The sequence below is a fragment of the Coenobita brevimanus genome, chromosome 86 (genome assembly GCF_032717465.1).
Source record: "Coenobita brevimanus isolate Jiangsu-jjx chromosome 86, ASM3271746v2, whole genome shotgun sequence".
NCBI classification, from domain to species: domain Eukaryota; kingdom Metazoa; phylum Arthropoda; class Malacostraca; order Decapoda; family Coenobitidae; genus Coenobita; species Coenobita brevimanus.
Window position 1 is genome coordinate 10893453 of NC_137039.1, and position 22001 is coordinate 10915453.

General features: G+C 42.7%; 1 pseudogene; it reads left to right on the forward strand.

Moving 5' to 3' along the window:
* The first annotated feature begins 287 nt into the window (after positions 1-287).
* LOC145410828 (E3 SUMO-protein ligase ZBED1-like) lies at positions 288-5622 on the forward strand (annotated as a pseudogene).
* Positions 5623-22001: the final 16379 nt, after the last annotated feature.

Consider the following 22001-nt stretch of genomic DNA (forward strand, 5'->3'; position numbering starts at 1 on the left):
CCTATGTTTTAATAATATAGGCTATTTAAGAATGTGTTCTTTTCCTTATAATTGTCTCTACAATTATTAAAAAAAAATTTTGTATGATGTCATGTTCAAGAATGGCAGGTTTGAATCCTGTCAGTTTGCCTGGATGAGCTGGTGTGTACATGTCCAGTACATGTCCTGCCTAACCTGCCATACCCTGTTGGCCAGTGTGCAAAGTTCAGTAGTGTGGTGGAAACCACTGGCAGCTGGTCTATGATAAGTGGCTTACTCTGCTTTAAAAAACAAATCCTGTGACAAAAATGCCACTAAAATCAAATGTACATAGCCATTTCAACATGCCTACTAGTTCTAGTGAATGCAAACCAGGAAATCTTAAAGCTGTTTGCCGTCACTGTAACCAGCCTGTTGGTGGATCTACCAAAGCAACATCAAACTTCAGGAGGCATTTAGAGGTGAGCATTTGGTTACTTTAGTAGTACCTGATTAGTATTTTAGACAGAAGAAATTAAGAAGAATTTCTTTAGATATTCAGTACACTATGGCTACTACTGTATGAGAGAGAGAGAGAGAGAGAATTTTATTACCCTCTTTCTTTACACTTTTTCAGTGTACTTAGTCTATCTATCTATCTATTGCCAGACGCCTCAATCCCGTTTGGGGTGGCCACAAACAAATCGCCTCCAAGTCGCCCTGTCCCCCGCCATTTCACTCCCCTGCTCCCAGCTCACACCCCCCTCTCTCATATACCTCTCCACCCCATCCCTCCATCTCATCCTCGGCCTCCCCCTCCCTCTTTCCCCCTCCACCTCACTCACATACACTCTCTTCGTCAGTCTTTCACCCTCCATCCTCTCCACATGGCCAAACCACCTCAGTGTGTTCCTCATAACGCTTCCTATCACATCCACATCAACACCACAACGCTCCTTTATATCCTCATTCGTCAGCCTGTCTCTCCACGTGACTCCACAGGCTCCTCTTAAATAACTCATTTCCACTGCTCTCACTCTTGACTTGTGTCCTTCCAACAACGTCCAAGCTTCACTTCCGTACGTTAGAGTTGGTATCACAATACCGTCATGTAGTAACTTTTTCACTTCCATGCTCACTTCCCTGTTTCTTATCACTGCTTTCAAGGAACCAGCAACCTTTCTTCCCTGCTGTACCCTTTCAAGCACTTCACCCTCCAAACCTCCATCCTTACTCATCACACTACCCAAGTACTTAAACGTACTCACACTTTCCAATTCCTCACCATCCAACCTCGCTGTACATTCACTGACTTCACCTCTCTCAAAGACCATCACTTTACTCTTCCCTACATTCACCTTTAGATTCCGTTTCTTACACACTCTCCCAAACTCATCCACCAAGCCTTGCAGCTCTCCTTCGTCTTCACTCAACAACACAGTATCATCTGCAAACAACAGTACAGGGAGTTTCCAAACACTATCCTCTCTCACCATGGCCACTCCAACATCCACTACCCTACCTTGTACCTCTTTTATTACCCCATCCATGTACAGATTGAACAACCATGGAGACATGACACATCCCTGTTTCAACCCAACCTTCAAAGAGAAAAAATTCACTTAGTTCACCATCCACACGCACTGCAGCCTTCGCACCATCGTACATACTCTTCACAGCATTCAACAACTTTCCATCTACTCCATATATTCTTAACACTTTCCACAATCCTTGTCTATCCACCCTGTCATATGCTTTCTCCAAATCCATGAATGCCGCATACAACTTCTTTCCCTTCTCTAGAAACTTTTCCACTAAAGATCTGAGAATGAATATCTGATCTACACAACCTCTTCCCTTCCTAAAGCCTCCCTGTTCTTCTCCAACTAATTTCTCTGTTCTTTCTCTAACTCTGTCAATAAGTATCCTACCATACACTTTTCCTATTATACTAAGAAGACAAATGCCCCTATGGTTACCACACACTTCTTTTTCCCCTTTTCCTTTGTACAAGGGAATAATTATACCTGACTTCCAATCCTCCGGGACTCTACCTTCCTCCCAGGCCAATCTGCACATCTTCCACATCCATTCTACTACTATCTTTCCCCCATGCTTCACCATTTCACCACACACTGCATCAATTCCTGGGGCTTTCCCCGATTTAACTTTCTTCATTGCTTCCACAACTTCTATCCTACTGATTTCTTCCTGTCTTCTCACCTCCCTCCTTCTCCCAGCCATTCCCCAGCCACTTATACTCGCATTACTTCCATCCTCTACGTTCAACAATTCCTTAAAGTGTTCTCTCCATCTGGTCACTTTTTCTCCCTTCTCCACTAGTAATCTACCATTTTTATCTTTCACTCCCCTGCTAACTTCACTTCCACCCTGTCTTACTCTTTTCACCTCTCTCCAGAACATTTTCTTACAGTCCCTCCACTTTACACTCAAATTTCTTCCAAATTCCTCATCCACTCTCTTTTTACTCTCTCTTACTAATCTTTTCACCTCTCTCTTCCTTTCTACATATAACTATCTCTTCCGCCTCTCAACCTCTTCCACGCCCCTATTTCTCATCCATTCATTGTATGCTTTCTTTTGTGCCACAGCCCGTTTCACCTCTTCAGTCCACCACGCTGTTCCTTGCACCCCCCTCCGTCTTCTCTTCCTTCCACACACCACATCACATGCTGCACATATTTCTTCTGTAAATATTCTACACACACCTTCCACGTCTCCCATCTGCTCCAATTCATATTTGCCCAATCGTTCCTCCACTTCTCTCTTAAACTCTGCCTTTTTCTCATCCTCCTGTAGCCTTTCCACTCTCCTTGCAACTACTCCTTCCTCTCGTCTTTCCCTTCTTCTATTCCTCCAACTTTCTTGTACTTTAATTCTGGCCATCACCAAGTAGTGGTCAGAAAGTCCACTCCCCCAACCTCTATACACTCTTGCATCCATTACGTACTATTTGTTTATTTGGTTTAAGTCAACACATTTGATATTTATAGTTATTAGTGCAGTTGCAGTCATTCATAAACTATACTGTACTGTAATATCTTTTTGTGCTTTTGGGTTTGGTATTGTACCTAACTAGAACCTAGCCTAACCTCTTGAAAGCTGAACAAAAACAGGCTGAAATAGGGTTATTAGTTGTAAGGTATGTATTAGCTGTATGAAAAAGAAAAGGAAAGACAGGTGTTTGTTAAAATATACTGTAATATTGTCTTTTTGTGCCTTTGGGTTTAGTAATGTACTGGTACCTAATTAACCTAGCCTAACCTCTTAGAAGCTGAACCAAAACAGGTTGAGATAGGGTTATTAGTTGTAAGGCATATATTAGCTGTATAAAAAAGAAAACAGGAAAAACTGGTTTTCAATAAAATATGCTGTAATGTAGCCTCTTTTGTGTGCTGTACCTATCTAACCTAGCCTAACTCTTTAAAAGCTGAACCAAAACAGATTGAGACAGAGTTATTTGTTGTAAGATATGTATTAGTTGTATAAAAAAAGAAAAAGGAAAAACAGTTTTTTTTTTTTTTTTTTTAAATATACTGTGGCCAGTAGTGGATTCGGACTGCCGACCATCAGATCAGTTGCTGAGTGCTCAACCAACCGAGCGGATTTTGAACTATTACCATCAGGTCAGTCACCAAACGCTCTACCAACCGAGCTGGGGCTCTGGGTAGCTCGGCTGGTGGAGCGCTTGGCTACTGATCTGATGGTCGGTAGTTCGAATCCATCGCTGGCCAGTGGCCACCTTTGGAGGGAAGTAGTGTAGCAGTCTCCTGTAATTCTAGCGAGGCTACATAGTAATATGGCTTAGCTCTATGGATTAATTTCCATTTTTATATCAGTCAAGCCAGCTGGATCCCCTAACAGTATTATATGTAAACTCTGTACATGGGTGGGAAGTTTTGTTCAGAGCCTTGTAAAACTAAATAATTTATTTTCCCTTGTTTTTCTTTTCAGAAGAACCACCCAGAAATCTATGAAAAGCTCGATATTCCACCAGCAGATCCACAACAGCCCTCAATGGTTAGCTTCATGAAAGGCAGTACCAAAGGAAGCAAGTGAACATCCACGAACTCACGGCAGATTGAACTTACTAACTGTATTGTGAACTTTATTGCACATGATCTCCTTCCTCTATCCCTGGTTGATAGTGAGCGATTCCGCATGCTCATGGTGACTGCAGAGCCAAAGTTTTCAATGCCTAGTCGTAAGCATCTGAGTAGTGTACTTCTACCACAAAAGTCAAACAGTGTTCAGTCCCGGTTGAAGACCAAGTTACAGAAAGCCCAGAGTTTATGTGTGACAGTTGATTTGTGGTCCAGTAGGGATATGAGGTCCTTTATAGGTGAAACTGGTCATTTCATACTTGACTACAACATGAATAGTGTTATGCTGGCATGCCGTCGCTTTAAAGGCGCCCATACTTCAGAAAATATCTATGAGCTTAATCAAGAAACAATGGTCCTCTATAATGTTGGGAGTAAAGTAACTACCATTGTTACAGACAACGCAGCAAATATGGTGAAGGCATTTACTCTTTTCCCAATGGAGCAACTTGAAGATGATGACGATGGTGATGATTTTGGTGTCAGTGTCTGTGATACCCTTCCATCTGATGATACAGCACCTACAAAGTCTACAGTGTATGAATATCTACCCCCAAATCGCAGTCCATGCTTTGCTCATACTTTGCAGCTTGTGGTAAAAGATGGCTTGGAGAACGATAGTCAGATCAAGCAATTTCTGGCAAAAGTAGCAAAGCTAGTTAGTTTTTGTAGGAAATCAACAACTGCTACAGAAGTTCTATCAAATGAATTAAAGCTCCAGATGGCAACATGTACACGGTGGAATAGCCAGCTGATGATGATAAGGTCAGTGCTACGTGTTTCATCTGATGTGTGGGACAAACTTGACACTCCTTACAAGTTGAAACAGTATGAGCTGAACACCATAAAAGAGCTTTGTGATATACTTGAGCCATTTGAGTATGTGACACATCAGATTCAGGGACAAAACATGGTGACATCTAGTTTGGTAATTAACTGTGTCCGTGCCCTTCGGGCTGCTTTAGCTAATCTTCATGAAGTGCATAAGTGCAAACTTGTTTCTACACTGCAGGCCTCTACAGAAACTCGCCTGAGTGAGTTTGAGTCTGTGGAGGATTTCCAGCTAGCTGCCACCTTAGACCCACGTTACAAGCTGGATTGGTGCCATGACAATGAAGTCGAAGACATTCCTGACCTTCTGACTAGGAAATACAATGCACTGAATGCAGCATGCAGTGGGTGTGGGGCTTCTTCATCTACTGCCCCTGAAGAACCACCACCGATAAAAATGAACAAATTCTTTGCTTTGGTGAACCGGTCCTCTACACCAACAGCAAGACCATCAGAAACCGAGGTTTCACTCTACCTCAGCCAACCATGTATACAAGAAGACAGTGATCCCCTTGGCTACTGGAAGGCCAAACAAAGTGAGCTTCCCATCCTCACTATACTTGCAACAAAGTACCAAGCCATTCCTGCTACATCGGCTCCTGTTGAAAGACTGTTTTCTGTTGCTGGCAAGCTTTTCAGGCCTGAAAGGTGCAATTTAGGTGACAAAAAATTTGAAGAATTGATGATGATCAGATGTAATTCTGAGTAACATTTTTCCAGGGCCAATTTTGAAATTCTAATTTTTGTTCCAAAAAAAGAAGTAAGTTTTATGTTAAGGATATTGGACAGTATTGCGACTTGCAACAGTGTTGTTGATTTAAAGGAAGTTCTTTGTTAAACATGAAAATTGAGATCTAATATTAACAATATACAGTATGTAACCTTGAAGTTGGTGATAAATTTTTGGAAAATAGATATGTGAATGAATAAACAGTTTTATTTTTCCTCTTGATATTACTGGGAGTACCTGGGTGGCATAAGATTTAAATAAGTACCTTCAATTGGAATTGACAGGCTTATAAATTGAATTGAACTGGAATTGAAAACGTATTATTGAATTGAACTGGAATTGAAAACGTATTATTGAATTAATTGGAATTGAATTGAATTGACAAGCTTATGAATTGAATTGAATTGGAATTGAACATTTATTTTTCTAAATGAATTGGAATTGAATTGAATTGAATAATTCACATTTTACGTTGAATTGGAATTGAATTGAATTGGTAAAAATTAATTGACCCCAACCCTGATGGGGGAGAGATAGTAGTAGAATGGATGTGGAAGATGTGCAGATTGGCCTGGGAGGAAGGTAGAGTCCCGGAGGATTGGAAGTCAGTTATAATTATTCCCTTGTACAAAGGAGAAGGGGAAAAGAAGTGTGTGGTAATCATAGGGGCATTTGTCTTCTTAGTATAATAGGAAAAGTGTATGGTAGGATACTTATTGACGGAGGTAGAGAAAGAACAGAGGAATTAGTTGGAGAAGAACAGGGAGGCTTTAGGAAGGGAAGATTGTGTAGATCAGATATTCATTCTTAGATCTTTAGTAGAAAAGTTTCTCGAGAAGGGAAAGAAGTTGTATGCGGCATTCATGGATTTGGAGAAAGCGTATGGCAGGGTGGATAGGCAAGGATTGTGGAAAGTATTAATAATATATGGAATAGATGGGAAGTTGTTGAATGCTGTGAAGAGTATGTATGATGGTGCTAAGGCTGCAGTGCGTGTGGATGGTGAACTGAGTGAATTTTTCTCTTTGAAGGTTGGGTTGAAACAGGGATGTGTCATATCTCCATGCTTGTTCAATATGTACATGGATGGGGTAATAAAAGAGATATAAGGTAGGGTAGTGGATGTTGGAGTGGCCCTGGTGAGAGAAGGTAATGTTTGGAAACTCCCTGTACTGTTGTTTGCAGATGATACTGTGTTGTTGAGTGAAGACGAAGGGGAGCTGCAAGACTTGGTGGATGAGTTTGGGAGAGTGTGTTAGAAACGGAATCTAAAGGTGAATGTAGGAAAGAGTAAAATGATGGTCTTTGGGAGAGGTGAAGTCAGTGAATGGACAGCGAGGTTGGATGGTGAGGAATTGGAAAATGTGAGTACGTTTAAGTACTTGGGTAGTGTGATGAGTAAGGATGGAGGTTTGGAGGGTGAAGTGCTTGAAAGGGTACAGCAGTGAAGAAAGGTTGCTGGTTCTTTGAAAGCAGTGATAAGAAACAGGGAAGTGAGCATGGAAGTGAAAAAGTTACTACATGACAGTATTGTGATACGATCTCTAATGTATGGAAGTGAAGCTTGGACGTTGTTAGAAGGACACAAGGCAAGAGTGAGAGCAGTGGAAGTGAGTTATTTAAGAGGAGCCTGTGGAGTCACATGGAGAGAGGCTGACAAATGAGGGTATAAAGGAGCATTGTGGTATGGATGTGGATGTGATAGCAAGCATTAGGAGGAATACACTGAGATGGTTTGACCATGTGGAGAGGATGGAGGGTGAAAGACTGACAAAGAGAATGTATGTGAGTGAGGTGGAGGGGGGAAGAGGGAGGGGGAGGCCAATGATGAGATGGAGGGATGTGGTGGAGAGGTATATGAGAGAGGGGTGTGTGAGTTGGGAGCAGGGCAGTGAAATGGCGAGGGACAGGGCAACGTGGAGGCGATTTGTTTGTGGCCACCGCGAGCAGGATTGAGGCATCTGGCAATAGATAGATAGATAGACAACACTGGATTACTGAACGTGCTTCAAGAGCATTTTCACCTCTGCCAAAGCCTTTGAGGAGGTGGCCACAGATGTGCTGTAAGTACCCTGTACACTGCTAAATATTTTCCACCCTCCTAATTCCTCATTCTCTGGTTCCTTTTCATTTATTTCATGCTATATGTCCATTACTGATGTGAATAGGGTCTTAAATATGTGCTATGCATGCCCGGTAGGGACTTATTTAGGTGGCTTTCAAAGTTAGGCTGGGTTAGGGTCCATAAGTACCGTACCAGTCTAGGAGGCAGGGGCCCAATATCCGGACAGAACCAATTTCCGGACATGCCTTTGGCTGTATAAAGGGATTACTGTATATAGAAACCGATTTCAGCTTTTGGGCAGTTAATATGAGGGCTGTCCAAAAGGAAACTAAACTTCTTAAAAATGCACCAATTAGCTGGTGTAACATGATTACAACGAGAGTGCTGTATAGCGGCAACATTGAGCTTTAATCTAACATGAGCTGCATCACGCCACGGTATGTAGTCATTAAGGTACGCATGCTTAAGTGAACGTGTGTTTAGTGCGCTTAGTGAATCTTCTTATATTTCATCTGTTGTCTGAAATCAGTGACCCGTCAAGGTGAATTTCAACTTTGGGGGGGAAAAAAGTCTGCAGGGACTAATGGCCGTATGCTTAAAGCTAATGTAGGGCCTTTCCTAAGGGCCCTATATCAAAACGGTATGCTGAAAGTTTAAGTAGGGAAAGACCCCTCAATTTGTAGGGGTTGTTCCAACATTTTTTTTAAGGGGAGGAATGCTGTGGCTTTCTCAAACCCTATATATATTTAATTATTCATAACAAAGTAACTCTGAACCTCCAGAAAGCATAGAAGTGTAAATAATTAATGTAGAAAATATTTTAACTTGCTAAAAATGCAATGCAAACATACAAGGGAACTGAACTGTTGGTTATTAAAACCCGTGGGCTGTACCTTACCGAGTATTAGGTCAAGCTCGGGCCCGTCTTTGCCCTAATGGTGGTGACATGCACTGTCATTTTTACTTTTTTAAGTACAGTAATCCCACATATTTCGCGGTAGTTACGTTCTTGTAACCCCCGCGAAAAGTCAATTCCGCGAATACTCTATTAACAATTGAAAACTTGCACTTGTGTCCACCATGCTGCCCATCACACAGTCCATGTCCATACTGATTGCGAGACAATTGGCCGTCAGACAATTCCCCGTCAAAACATGGACGATTCCCCTTCAGAACAATTCGCACCCTGGACGATTCCCCGCCATTCTATAAATATACTAATCAATACTTTGATAAATATACTTATTATTAATTAATCAATACTTTAATAACTATATTTCAGGGGGATCCAGCAAAGTCTATGTTCAGTAGCGTAGGTTCTGGATATTATTTATTAGTTGCACCTTTAGTCAATAATTAACTTGTTTCTTCCTCGCTGTAGTCGCCTTTGAATTATATTCTAGCGTCACCCATAGCTATCTTCATTAATGAAGGCGAATTGTTTTGTGTTTGTTGTGACTGCGAATTGTCCCGAAACCTCCATACTCATCCCGAAATACCTTCTTACAAGATTGAAAGCACATACTCCATTATGAAGGAAAAACGTAAACACCGTACTGTAATACACAATTATCTACACATTTATTAACAAAACAGTACAAAATAAAACTGGTGATAGCAAACACTCGCACGGTCGTTTCTTAGCTTGTCCAGTAACACAATTTTCTCTGATAAGGTCATAACTTGATCGTTTTGTCACTTTGGAGTTCTTACTAATTGTATTATTAGCCTTTGGTGAGGCTGGCTTACGTCCTGGGGCCATGTGGAAAGCAAGTGGGAGGCAAGAAGCTCATATCATAGTGTGGTTACAACCACAACAGCCACTTAAGGCAGTCAGGCGTGGACTGAAGAATGCGAGGCAGAGAGCAGTGTTGCCATACCCAAACAACGAAATTATGCTAGGGCAGTGAAAAAATTATGCTAGATTGAGCATATTTGTTCCAAGTAAAAAATGAATTATGCTAACTTGAAGCTAAATGATAAAATTCTATACATATTCGTGCAACATATTAATTATATATTGTTTACTATGAAAATATTAAAATGAACCTACATACAGTAAGAGGATAAATATCGGTATCTACCCATACTGCTTTTTCCCACGTAACTTACCGTCTTCTGATGGATTTTGATGTGATTCGTTCGATTTTGAGCATCATTTCCGTCGGAAATAACCAGATTTTGAGATATGACCCCCCCCCCATCCCCCTGAAATAATGAGGGATCTTTGGGGAATTGGGGGTTATAGGGAGGGGGGGAAACACAGAAAATGGTCATTTCCGACTGAAATGAAGCTGAAAATCGAATGAATCATACCAAAATCCATCGGAAAAACCTAGGTTTCATGGGTAAAGTACAAAGCTCAAACTTATCCTAACCTAACCGAACCAAACCGAACCTAACCTAAAACCTAACCTAACCTAACCTAATCCAACCTAACCTAACCTAACCTAATCCAACCCAACCAAGCCCAAACTGAAAGTAACCAACTATTCAAACATCTTCTTACCTTATTCGTCTCTCTCTCTCTCTCTCTCTCTCTCTCTCTCTCTGATTTGTAGCTTTTATAAAATTATTCTAAAAATATTCCATTCCATTCTAAATTATGCTAGAATGATTCTAAAACTTCTAATATGCTAAAAAATATTCCAGACTCGAAAATTTGATCAAAATTATGCTAGATATGGTAACACTGGCAGAGGGGCCACGGGAAAGGGACAGAGGGTGGCGTGAGTTTACCGCGCTACAATTGGAAGCTGTGGGAATTTCAATTTTTTTTTTTTTTTCTGTATATTCAAGGATATTTTTGTTGAACTTATTAATGCTAAGAAAATCCGCGAGAGGGCAAAACCGTAGACAAAAAATCCGCCAAAAATGCGGGATTACTGTACTGTAGTTAATGGTAGGCGAGATCCTAAAATTGACACGTGTTAACCACTTTTATACGTTACCCATGTGATTTAACTGAACATAGAACGTTCATTCAATGCTAAAGGTAACAATATAGCTCCGTTAATATATATATAACGAGAAAGGTACTATTCTTCGCTCATAGGCCAAACTATGAAGCATCGTGCCAGCATCGGTTCATCTTTGCGTTTTAATCTTAGGCACTGCAAACTGTTTTTCATTTTCTTGTAATGCCATTTTTAGTTATTTAGCAGCATTCTATTCATAATTCTTGGTAATCGTTAAGGAGACATAGGACCACCTTATTTTGCAATTTTTTCATTGCTTTAGCCTTTCATGGAATTTTTCAAGTACTCTCAAATTGTGTTTTTAAGTTTCAGTGTTTTTCATTTCTTTTAAATGTGGTAAAAAGTGCTTTAAAAAGCAGTATTTGTTCACGGACAGCCACTATCTTGTGGTGCACGAAGACAGATGGACGCCATCTTAGAGAACCATGTATGATTGAAATTACCCTCAGAGGGGGTAAGTGATGGAGGAACTCCACCAGAATCGTCTAAGATGGAATTGGAGGAGAAAGTCTGAGCGAAGAGATCTGCTTTATCAGTAGAAGAAATAGCTACTGAGCCATCAGAGTAGAAAAGAGGAGGGAAGGATGATGAGGTAAAGTTGTTAGAAAGGTTTTTGCCAAGGTGCCAGAAGGAGCGGGAAGAATTTGAGTTGGAGAGTTGAAAGCATTTACAGACTTAGCACGATTCCGGGCAGAAATATATAAAAGATGTGATTCAGGGGAGGGTTGGCTCCGGTACCTTTTATAGGCCCTCTCCTTGTGGACAGCATTAGAACAAGCGCAATTAAACCAAGGTTTTCGTGCATTAGTCAAAGGATATGAGAAGGGAATGTATGCTTCCATGCCCGAGAGAATAACCTACGTAATGTGCACGGCACACTCAGATGACTCCCGGCCATGGAAGCAATAATCATTCCAGGCAAATCAAAGAAGTACTGCCTGAGGACCTCCCAATCCGCAGCTCCAAAGTGCCACAGACGACGTTTCTTTGGAGGGTCCACAGGCTGTACCGGAGCAACAGGACAGGTTTAGGTGATAAGGTTGTGATCGAAGGAGCCCAACGGAGAGAAAAGAATAACAGTGTAGGCAGAAGGATTAGTTGTAAGGAAGAGGTCAGGTATGTTGGAGCTCTGTCCAAGGCAGCCAGGGATACTGGTAGGGTGCTGTACAAGCTGCTGTAGGTCATTAAGGATAGAAAAGGTGTAGGCTTGTTCACCAGGTGGATCAGTGAAAGGTGAGGAGAGCCAATGTTGGTGGTGAACATTGAAATCTCCGAGAATGGAGAAATGGATAGAATGTGTTCCATCGCAGAAGTAAGACAGTCAGAGAATTTTTTGATAGTTAGTAGAATTAGGAGATAAGTAAACAGCACAGATATTTAGTCAGAGAATGACAGGAAAGCCAAAGCCAGAGTGTAGAGAATTCAGGAGAATCAAGTTCAGGAACACGAGAGCAAGATAAGTCGTTGCATATATATACACAACAGCCACCTTTGGCTTTGAAATGTGTATAGAGAAAGTAGGAGGATGCAGAAAAGGGTCTGCTGTCAGTTGCCTCAGACAGCTGAGTCTCAGTTAGAAAAAGAAAGTGAGGTTTAGAGAAGGGGAGGTGGTGCTCAACAGAGTGAAAGTTGGAGGAAAGGCCGCGAATGTTGCAGAAATGAAGAGAGTCAGACAGTGGTTCCAGGCAGCTCAGGTCGTCACCAGGAGAGGGACGAAAGGTGGGGGCATTTATGGTCCCACCCCCCGGAGACTCCGAGGCCACTTTTTGCCCTGCCATGATTTTTTTTTTTTTTTAAATTCTGGAAAAGGAAGTGTAGCATGTACTGTGCATGTAGTTTGGTGTTGATAGTTAGAGAAACTTGTATTGGAGAGCATGCTGGCCTACTCTCTGTGTTACTGAGACACTGAAAAAAAGTTCAGCAAAGGGGGATGGTCGGTACCTAGTCCCGAGGGCTGATGAAACGGGAGCTCCAGCTCTCCCTGTCATCAACTTTCCATCCACCTTGGGAGGACTGCCCTGCTTGACTGGTGCTACAGTCTACTCCTACTATGACTTCCACGCCCACCACCGTCTCGCTCACTTCCAACCGCTCCTGATTTCTGTCTCACCATCAGAGGGAAATGCGTCACTGTCACAAGCACTCCTATCCTCCTGAAGCACTGTGAGGACCTTTCAAATATGTCACAATGGGCAGGGGAGGGGGGGGCCCGTGATACCTCACTCTGTACATGATAACTTCCCCCTTTTCTGAGGAAGTTTTGCCACTACCCCTTACACTGGTGACTGTCATGTCCAAAGAACATCCTACTGCACTATCACTGAGCCCCTTCGATCTCTTCTTCAGCAGGAGTTTTGTGCAGGTGGATAACATAAGGGCCCCGCCTGCAGGAGGGACAGTATCGGACACGGGGGAATCAGAAGACATCCCTCCTTACCTGGCCAAGGCATGAGATAGACTGAGCAACACTTGTGTGCTGGGGAGGGAGTCTATCCCTGCCCTTTGGTGGGAAGAGAATACATGAGTTGGTTCAAACAATGGCGGGAAAGAACAAACTGCATATCACGTCTCGGCACCTGAATCGCGACTGCATATCACGTTCCCCAGCAGTTAGGGGTTAAGGAAATGTATGAGATCTGTCCAAGAAGAAACCGAGCATTTTTAATAGTACGCCAACTAGGGTATCTGACATAGCATGATCATGACAGGGATGCTGTATGAAGGCAACTTTGAGCTTTAGTCAAACATTAGCCACATCACGCCATGTCACTTAGCCACTGAGGTATATGTGCTTGAATGAATGTGTGTTTAATGCACTTGGCAACTGTTGTAAGTTGAAAAACAAAGGACCTTGAAGAGCAATGTTTGCATGAAATTGTCTCAAATTAGGAAGAACTTTTACTTTCTGAAAAATGTCATAAAAGATACGTGGATGTATGGGCAGGATGTCAAAAAAAAAAAAAAAAAAAAAAGGTCCTCGCAGTGAGTTGGAACATTGCCATCGCGATCAAAAAAAGCAGGTAAGGGTTGCTCAAATGTGAAGGCAAAGTGTCTTTTTTTACTGGAAGGATGTTATTCATCATGAGTTTGTTCCATGTGGTCACACAGTCAATAAAGAGTTTTACTTGAACGTCCTGAAGTGTTTAATGGAGGCAGTGCAAAGGAGGAGGCCTGAGGTGTGGCCAAACAAAACCTGGATCCTGCACCATGACAATACACCTGCTCATGCGTCGCTCCTTATCTGTGACTTTCTGGTGAAGCACAAGACAACTATCATCCCCCAGCTGCCCTACTGTCTGGATTCACGGCTGTATGCTTAAACACATATGGAGAGGCCCTGCATTGGTCCCTACCTTATACACTAAGGAAAGCACAAACTAGCCCTCAGTTTTTACATGGTTTGCTAAGAGAGCATTAAGGGAAAGGGGGCGGTTGGTAGCCCTGCATGAGCAGTTGGTATATCAGAAAAGCTCCTGTGGAATTGCCGTGACTATTCTTTGTCCAGACAATGTCAATCAACAATGAAATAAAATAATTTCCAGTAATTTTTTTTTTTTATATATTAGCACTTGTTAGTACGTATACTTTATATAGTTTTATAGTTTTAAACTTTTCAATCAATGCTTTTGTTGTAAATATGATAATTAGTGCTGGAGATGGATTAGGTTAGGTTAGGATATATTTGGTTGTTACCCTAAAATTGGTTTGGGTAGCCTAAAACAAGTTAGGATAAATAAGGTTGGGTTGAATAACCAAAATTTATGTTAGATTTGGGTAAATGAGCACTAATACAGGGCAATCTTGCCGAAAAATGGAGTTCACCAGTCTTCGCACACAGGTTAGGATAAGTTTGGTTAGGTTAGCATAAAATTGGCTAGGTTAGTCTAAAATAGATTGGGTAAAGTTAGGATAAATAAGGTTGGGTTGTTACAAAAATCTAGGTTAAGTCTGGATAAGTAGGCACTGCAGAAATCCCTGAAACTGTTCACTTCCTTCACAGTGAACTCCATCACTGCTGTTGTGAAAAAGCAATGAAGAAGTCCACTGCAGAAGAAGCTCTGTTGCAGGGAAATTCTGGCTACACTCCTGCATTTGTGTCATCAAACACAGGTACCTTAGGCTGAAACCCCATCCCTTCCTCCCACACAAAGGTTTCTGACCTACCTGTCCTTGGCTCCTGTCGTGTTTGCCGTGCCCTGACACAGAGGTGTGGTGGCAATTCCGCTGACTCACCACTAGATGAGGCAGGTGATGATGCTGGTGACGGTGATCGTGGTGGTGATGGCATTGGTGAAAGGCATCAGCGGGCACGTGCCTGCTGGCATACACCTGCACCAACATAACCTGATTTGCCAGGTTGTGGTGATATGGCACGTGGTGAGGCAGGCCAGCGTGGCTGGCCTTGTGGTGAGGCAGGCTGGCATGGTGAGGCCTATAGTGATGCAGGCCAGCATGGTGAGGCCTGTAGTGATGCAGGGTGGCGTGGTGAGGCACGTGGCGATGCAGGTTGGCGTGGTGAGGCAGGTGGTGAGGCCTGTAGTGATGCAGGCTGGCATGGTGAGGCACATGGTGATGAATGTAGTGATGCAGGCCATGTGGGTGAAGGTGGTGGTGATGATGATGTATGAGTGGAAATTTCCACCCTAGATTGCTCTCATGCCCGGCGGCTCAACCTGCGGCGTTTTTTCTTCCCGCCAGCCTCCTCCTTTCTTTCACTCTCTACCTTCCCGGCCACTTTCTCCACTATGCGTATATCACCCTCTGCAGGATCATCAACTACATCTGATCCTTCATCATCAGAAAAGGCTGATGATTGTACAGATGGAAAATATCGGCACACAGTGGAGAGTTCATAGGCACTCTCCTCCTCTGATGCGTATTTTTCCATATTCAGCATCACTATATCTGTTTCCCCAGAGGAGGAGTCACTTTCCCCACTCACAATGGGCAATAATGGTATATCTTACTCCCCCCCTATTCATTGGTGTTAAGTAGATGGGTGTGGGCGGTCGGCTAAGGGTTCAGACACAGGAATATGGATTTGCGTAAGTCTATCCATCATGGAGGTATGCAGGCAACTAGAGGATGATTGGGATGCATGCGGGAGGGTTGCCAGCGGGTGCAGGTGGGGGAAATAATCAGCTGAATATTCAGACAATGGTGCGAAATACTAGATCATGTATACACGACTCCCAGACCTCCTCAGGAGGACCAGTATATATGTCACCCGGACAGGATGGGTTAAAAAGGAGTGAAAGGTTTTATGTTAATAGTGGAGTGTGCGTTAGAATGGGAAATACTGTGAATGATTGGTTTTCTGTGAGAGTGTGGCTGCAACAGGAATGTGTGATGTTGGCTTGGTTGTTTAATGTTTATATGGATGGTGTTGTAAGGGAGGTGAATGCAAGAGTGTTAGATAGAGGTCTGAGTCTGGTGAATGCTGATGGATGAGAGTGGAATCTCAGTCAGCAGCTGTTTGTAGATAATACTGCACTGGTGGCTGATTTGGGGGAGAGATTGAGGCATCTGGTAGAGGAGTTTGGAAGGATGTGTGAAAGGAAGAAACTGACAGTGAATGAGAGTAAGAGTAAAGTGATGAAGTGTACGTGGTTGGTAGATAGTAGGAGGGTGAATGCAGTTTTGAATGATGAGTTGCTTGAGGAGGTAGAGTGTTTTAAGTATTTAGGGTCACATGTTGCCGTGGATGGAAGAATTGATGTAAATGTGATGTTTAGTATGAATGAAGCAGGAAAGGTGTTGGGAGGAATGGAAAAAGTGTTCTGATATCAATCACTTAGAATAGATATAAAGAGAAAGTTGTATGAGGGAGTAGCAGTACAGACTGCGATATATATGGGGCTGAAACATAGAATATGGGAGTAGCAGAAATGAAGAGATTGAATATAATGGAGATAGGTGTCTGAGGAGTATGTGTGGAGTCACGCATATGGATCGAGTGAAAAATGATGAAGTGCGAAGGAGAACTGGAGTTATACTAGAGATGGCTGATTGAATTGACCAGAGAGTGTTAGGGTGGTTTCGGTATATGGAGAGAATGGATGAGTAGCGATTGGTGAAGAAGATAACTATATTTGATGTGAGAGGTGTATGGCTGAGAGGGAGACCACGAATAGGATGGATGGACAGTGTGAAGAGAGCGTTAGATGTGAGAGGGATGTCTGTAGAGTAAGGAAGAGTGGCTGCATGTAATAGGGATGAATGGAGAGTAAGGAAGAGTGGCTGCATGTAATAGGGATGAATGGAGAGAAAATGTGAATGCATAAATGGAGAAATTATGAATGCATAAATGATGACGTAGCCTGACGAAATGTTTTCCCACATCTGGTCTGATCAGCTGATTAGGTCAGGTGTGGGAAGGGGATGGGTCCATTATGATGGGGCTGGGGTAAACCAGCTCTGCTGTCCCTATGTCCAAACCACCTCAATGTATTTCTCCTAATCTTCTCAACCACATCCACGTCCACCCCACAACGTTCCTTCACTTCTTCATTCGTCAACCTGTCCCTCCATGTCACTCCACAGGCTCCTCTCAAGTAACTCATTTCCATTGCTCTCACTCTTGACTTGTTCCCCTCTTCCAAGGTCCATGCCTCGCTTCCATACCTTAGGGTAGGGATCACAACACTATCATGCAGTGACTTCTTCCATACTCACCTCCCTATTTCTCATCACTGCTTTCAGTGAACCAACAACCTTCCTTCCCTGCTGTACCCTTTCATGCACTTCATCCCCCAACGTTCCATCCTTACTCATCACACTACCCAAGTACTTGAATGCATTCACATTTTCCAAATCCTCACCATCCAACATCACTGTACATTCTGTGACTTCATTCCTCTCAAACACCATAACTTTACTCTTGTTTACATCAACTTTCAGATTCCTCCTCCTACACACTGTCCCAAATTCATTCACCAAACCTTGCAACTCCCATTCATCTTCACTCAACAATACTGTATCATCAGCAAACAGCAACACTGGAATCTTCCAAATCTCACCCTCATTCATTAAAGCCACTCCCACATCCACTGCCCTACCTTGCACCTCCTTTACAACCCCATCCATGTATATATTAAATAGCCATGGAGACATCACACAACCCTGTTTCAGTCCCACATTGAGATCAAAGAACTCACTCAGCTAACCATCCACTCGCACCGTAGCCCTAGCTCCTTTGTACATACTCTTCACAGCACTCAGCAATTTCCCCTCCACTCCATATATTGTTAATACATTCCACATACCTTGCCTATCTATTCAGTCATAAGCTTTCTCCAGGTCCATGAAGGCAGCATACACTTTCTTTCCCTTCTCTAGATACATCTCCACTAAACATCTTAGAACAAATATCTGATCTACACACCCTTTTCCCTTCCTGAATCCCCCTTGTTCTTCTCCAACTAGCTCCTCTGTCATATGCCTAACCCTATCAATGAGTATTCTACCATATATTTTTCCAGTCACACTAAGAAGGCAAATACCCCTATGGTTACCACATACGTCTCTCTCCCCTTTTCCTTTGTATAAAGGAACAATTATACCTGATTTCCAGTCCTCTGGAACCCTTCCCTCTTCCCAAGCCAATCTACACAACTTCAATATCCACTCCACAACAATCTTACCTCCATACCTCAGCATTTCACCTCACACTACATCAATGCCTGGGGCCTTTCCCATATTGATCTTCTTCATTGCCTCCGCTACTTCTGCCCTACTGATCTCTTCCTCCCTCCACTCATCTCTTCTTCTTCCAGCCATTCCCCAACCACTTATACTTGCACTGCTCTCACTCTCTACTGTACATTCAACAAATCCTCAGAGTGCTCCTTCCATCTCAATTTCTCTCTCTTCTCCACCAACAATCTATTATTCCTGTCTTTCACTCCCCTACTATTTCCCCTTTCACACTGCCTTACTTTCTTTACCTCCTTCCAAAACAATTTCTTACTCTTCCTCCATTTCACACTCAGATTCCTCCCAAATTCTTCATCCACTTTCTTCTTACTTTTATTCAGCAGTCTATTCACCTCCCTTCTCCTGCTCACATATACCTCTCTCTTCTCTCTCTCATCTTCTCCCCTACGTCTACTTGCTAGCCATTCATTATATGCCTTCTTCTTTTGTTCCACATCTTGTTTCACCTCATCATTCCACCATGCTGTCCCTTGCACACCCTTGCATCTCCTCCCCACTCCACAAACCACCTCACATGCTGCGCCTATCTCTTCCGTGAATATCTTTCATACGTCTAAACCCTTTCCATCTGCTCTAACTCATACCTTCCCAATCTTTCTTCCATTATGCTCTTATATTCTGCCATTTTCACACTATCTTGCAACTTCTCCACTCTTCTCACAGAAGCTGTTTCCTCCTGTCTTGTCCTTCGTCTCTTCAGCTATCATATGATGGTAAACTATGTTTACAGTCCCAAGCAGCACCAAAGAGATGGACACCATCTTGTGCTGTGCTGAAGACAGTTGGACACCATCTTAGAATGGTGTTTTTGGCACAAAATTACCCTTATCAGTGCTGATTTATCCAAAGCTACCCTAAGTTTTGACACAGCCCAACCTGCTGGTTTCATGCCATATAAAGTGCACTCCCCCCCCCTCCAAAAAAAACACACACACACACACACACACACACACACACACACACACACACACACACACACACACACACACACACACACACACACACACACACACACATACACACACAAAGTAGGGTTACCATTCCCAACCCTCTAACTATTGTCCAATTGCTTTAACATCCTGTATCTCAAAAGTTTTTTATTCTGTTCTTAATAGAAAAATTTTAAAGCATCTTTCCTATCACAACCTTCTTTCTGATCGTCAGTATGGGTTCCGTCAGGGACGCTGCACAGGCGATCTTCTCACCTACCTTTCAGACTCCTGGTCATCCTCCTTTCGGGACTTTGGCGTAAGCTTTGCCATTGCACTTGACATCTCAAAGGCTTTCGATCGAGTCTGGCATAAATCTTTAATTTCCAAACTGCCCTCTTACAGTTTTTATCCTTCTATCTGTGCCTTCATCTCTAGCTTCCTTTCTGGTCGTTCTATAGCCGCTGTTGTAGACGGCCATCGTTCTTCTCCTAGATCTATTAACAGTGGTGTTCCGCAGGCTCTGTCCTATCACCAACTCTCTTCCTTTTATTCATCAATGACCTTCTAAGCTGTACATCTAACCCTATCCACTCATACGCTGATGACTTCACCCTTCACCTTTCCATTCGATTCCCACAACGTCCATCTCAGCAGTTACTTCAACAGGCAAGGGATGAGGCTATGGCACACCTAATGTCTGACTTGGCTCGTATCTCTGACTGGGGTAAAAATAATCTGGTTGTTTTTAATGCATCAAAAACTCAGGTTTTACACCTATCAACCCGACAAAATCTTCCAGAGGTATACCCTATCTATCTATCTATCTATCTATAGCCCGACGCCCTAATCCCGCAAAGGGTGGCCGCAGACAAAACGCCTCCAAGTCACTCTGTCACCCACCATTTGACTCCCCTCCCCCCAACTCATCCCCCCCTCCCTCATATACCTCTCAACTCCATCCCTCCACCTCATCCTCGGTCTACCCCTCCCTCTCCCTTCCTCCACCTCACCTACATACACCCTCTTAGTCAGTCTTTCACTTATGTTTAATAATACTCAACTTAATCCTGCATCATCGTTGAACATGCTTGGGGTTTCATTTGCTCAGGACTTGTCTTGGAAAGATCATGTTACATCTCTTGTAAAATCTGCTTCCAAGAGATTGGGTGTGCTAAGCCAACTCCATTCCTTCTTTACCCCTGCACAATTGTTGATTCTATACAGGGGTTTTATCTGCCCTTGTGTGGAGTACAACTCTCATGTGTGGGGAGGCTCCCCACATACAGCTCTTCTCAATAGGGTGGAGTCAAAGGCTTTTCGTCTCCTTAACTCTCCCCCTCTTACTGACTCCCTTCAACCTCTGTCTCTTTGCTGCAGTGTTGCATCTTTATCTCTTTTCTATTGCTACTTCAATGGTCATTGTTCCTCTGAACTGTCTGCATGCATTCCTCCACTTCTACGAAAGGCGTGTAGCACCGATCTAGCAGCAAACCCTCAACCCTTTTCTGTCCAACTCTCTAATGCAAGAGTTAACCGTTACTCCCAGTCCTTCATTTATGCAACAGGTCAACTCTGGAACTGTCTCCCTCTGTCTGTATTTCCTGCTTCCTATGATCTCCAGTCTTTCAAATGCAGTGTGTCCAGGCATCTCGAAATGAACGGATGTTGAATTTGGCTCTCTCTTGTGTTTTGTTTTTCTCTTGGAAGGAACAGTTTTGTGGGCTCATTGCCTTTGGTTCCTTCTTCCTCACATAAAACACACACACACACACACACACACACACACACACACACACAGGTTGTGGTTTGGGACAGGGCTACAGATTGAGGTGATGGGTATGTAGGCCACCAGCATCAAAAGTAAATCATGTATTGGTGCTACTGTTTATTAGCTAATAATAATTTCAGTAATTCGGACTTAGATGGGCATGCATTATCATAAATACACAGAAAGCTAAGCATTCTGTGGGTTAGATATGCACACACTTCGGGGATCAAGGTAGTGTACCACACCAGGCCCTTTGATAGTTCATAAACAAAAAGCAGCTGATCCCATTGAATGTAAGATGGTGTTAAATGACTTCTATTTCATGCATTTCCACTTTAAATGAATAATTTAATCCAAAGTTATTATTTTATCCTGACCTAATTTATAATGTTTCAGTGTTTGGATAAGTTACCATTGGTTAGTTCAGGTAACATTAGGCAGTGTTATGTTAAATAAATTTAGTTATGACTGTCAGGATAGGTTAGGGTTGGCTTAGTAAAGTTAGGTTAGGTTGGTTTGGTTGAGTGGCTAGGGTTGGCTTAGTTAAGTTTGGTTAGGTTGGTTTGCTTGAGTGGTTAGGTTAGGTTATATTTGGTTGTGTTAGGTTATATTTTTTTGTTTTATTGTCCTGTGGTTCTAGAGGGTTCTGGCAGTGACAGAATGTAGAATAAGGCAGTTTATCAGCACAAGGCTGGCATTGGAAGCATCCAGTCTACATTAGGAAACAAATGTGAGCCCAAGCAGTAGTTAGCTATTGTTTGGTGGTGCAGAAGTGGCACTAGGTTGAGTAACTTGGCACCCATATTCACCACATAGGACTTGCCAGATGTGTGACACAGTCAGTGGTTATTGTTGCTGATAAACCACAGACTGTCTGGCCAAGCAGACCTATCAGCTAC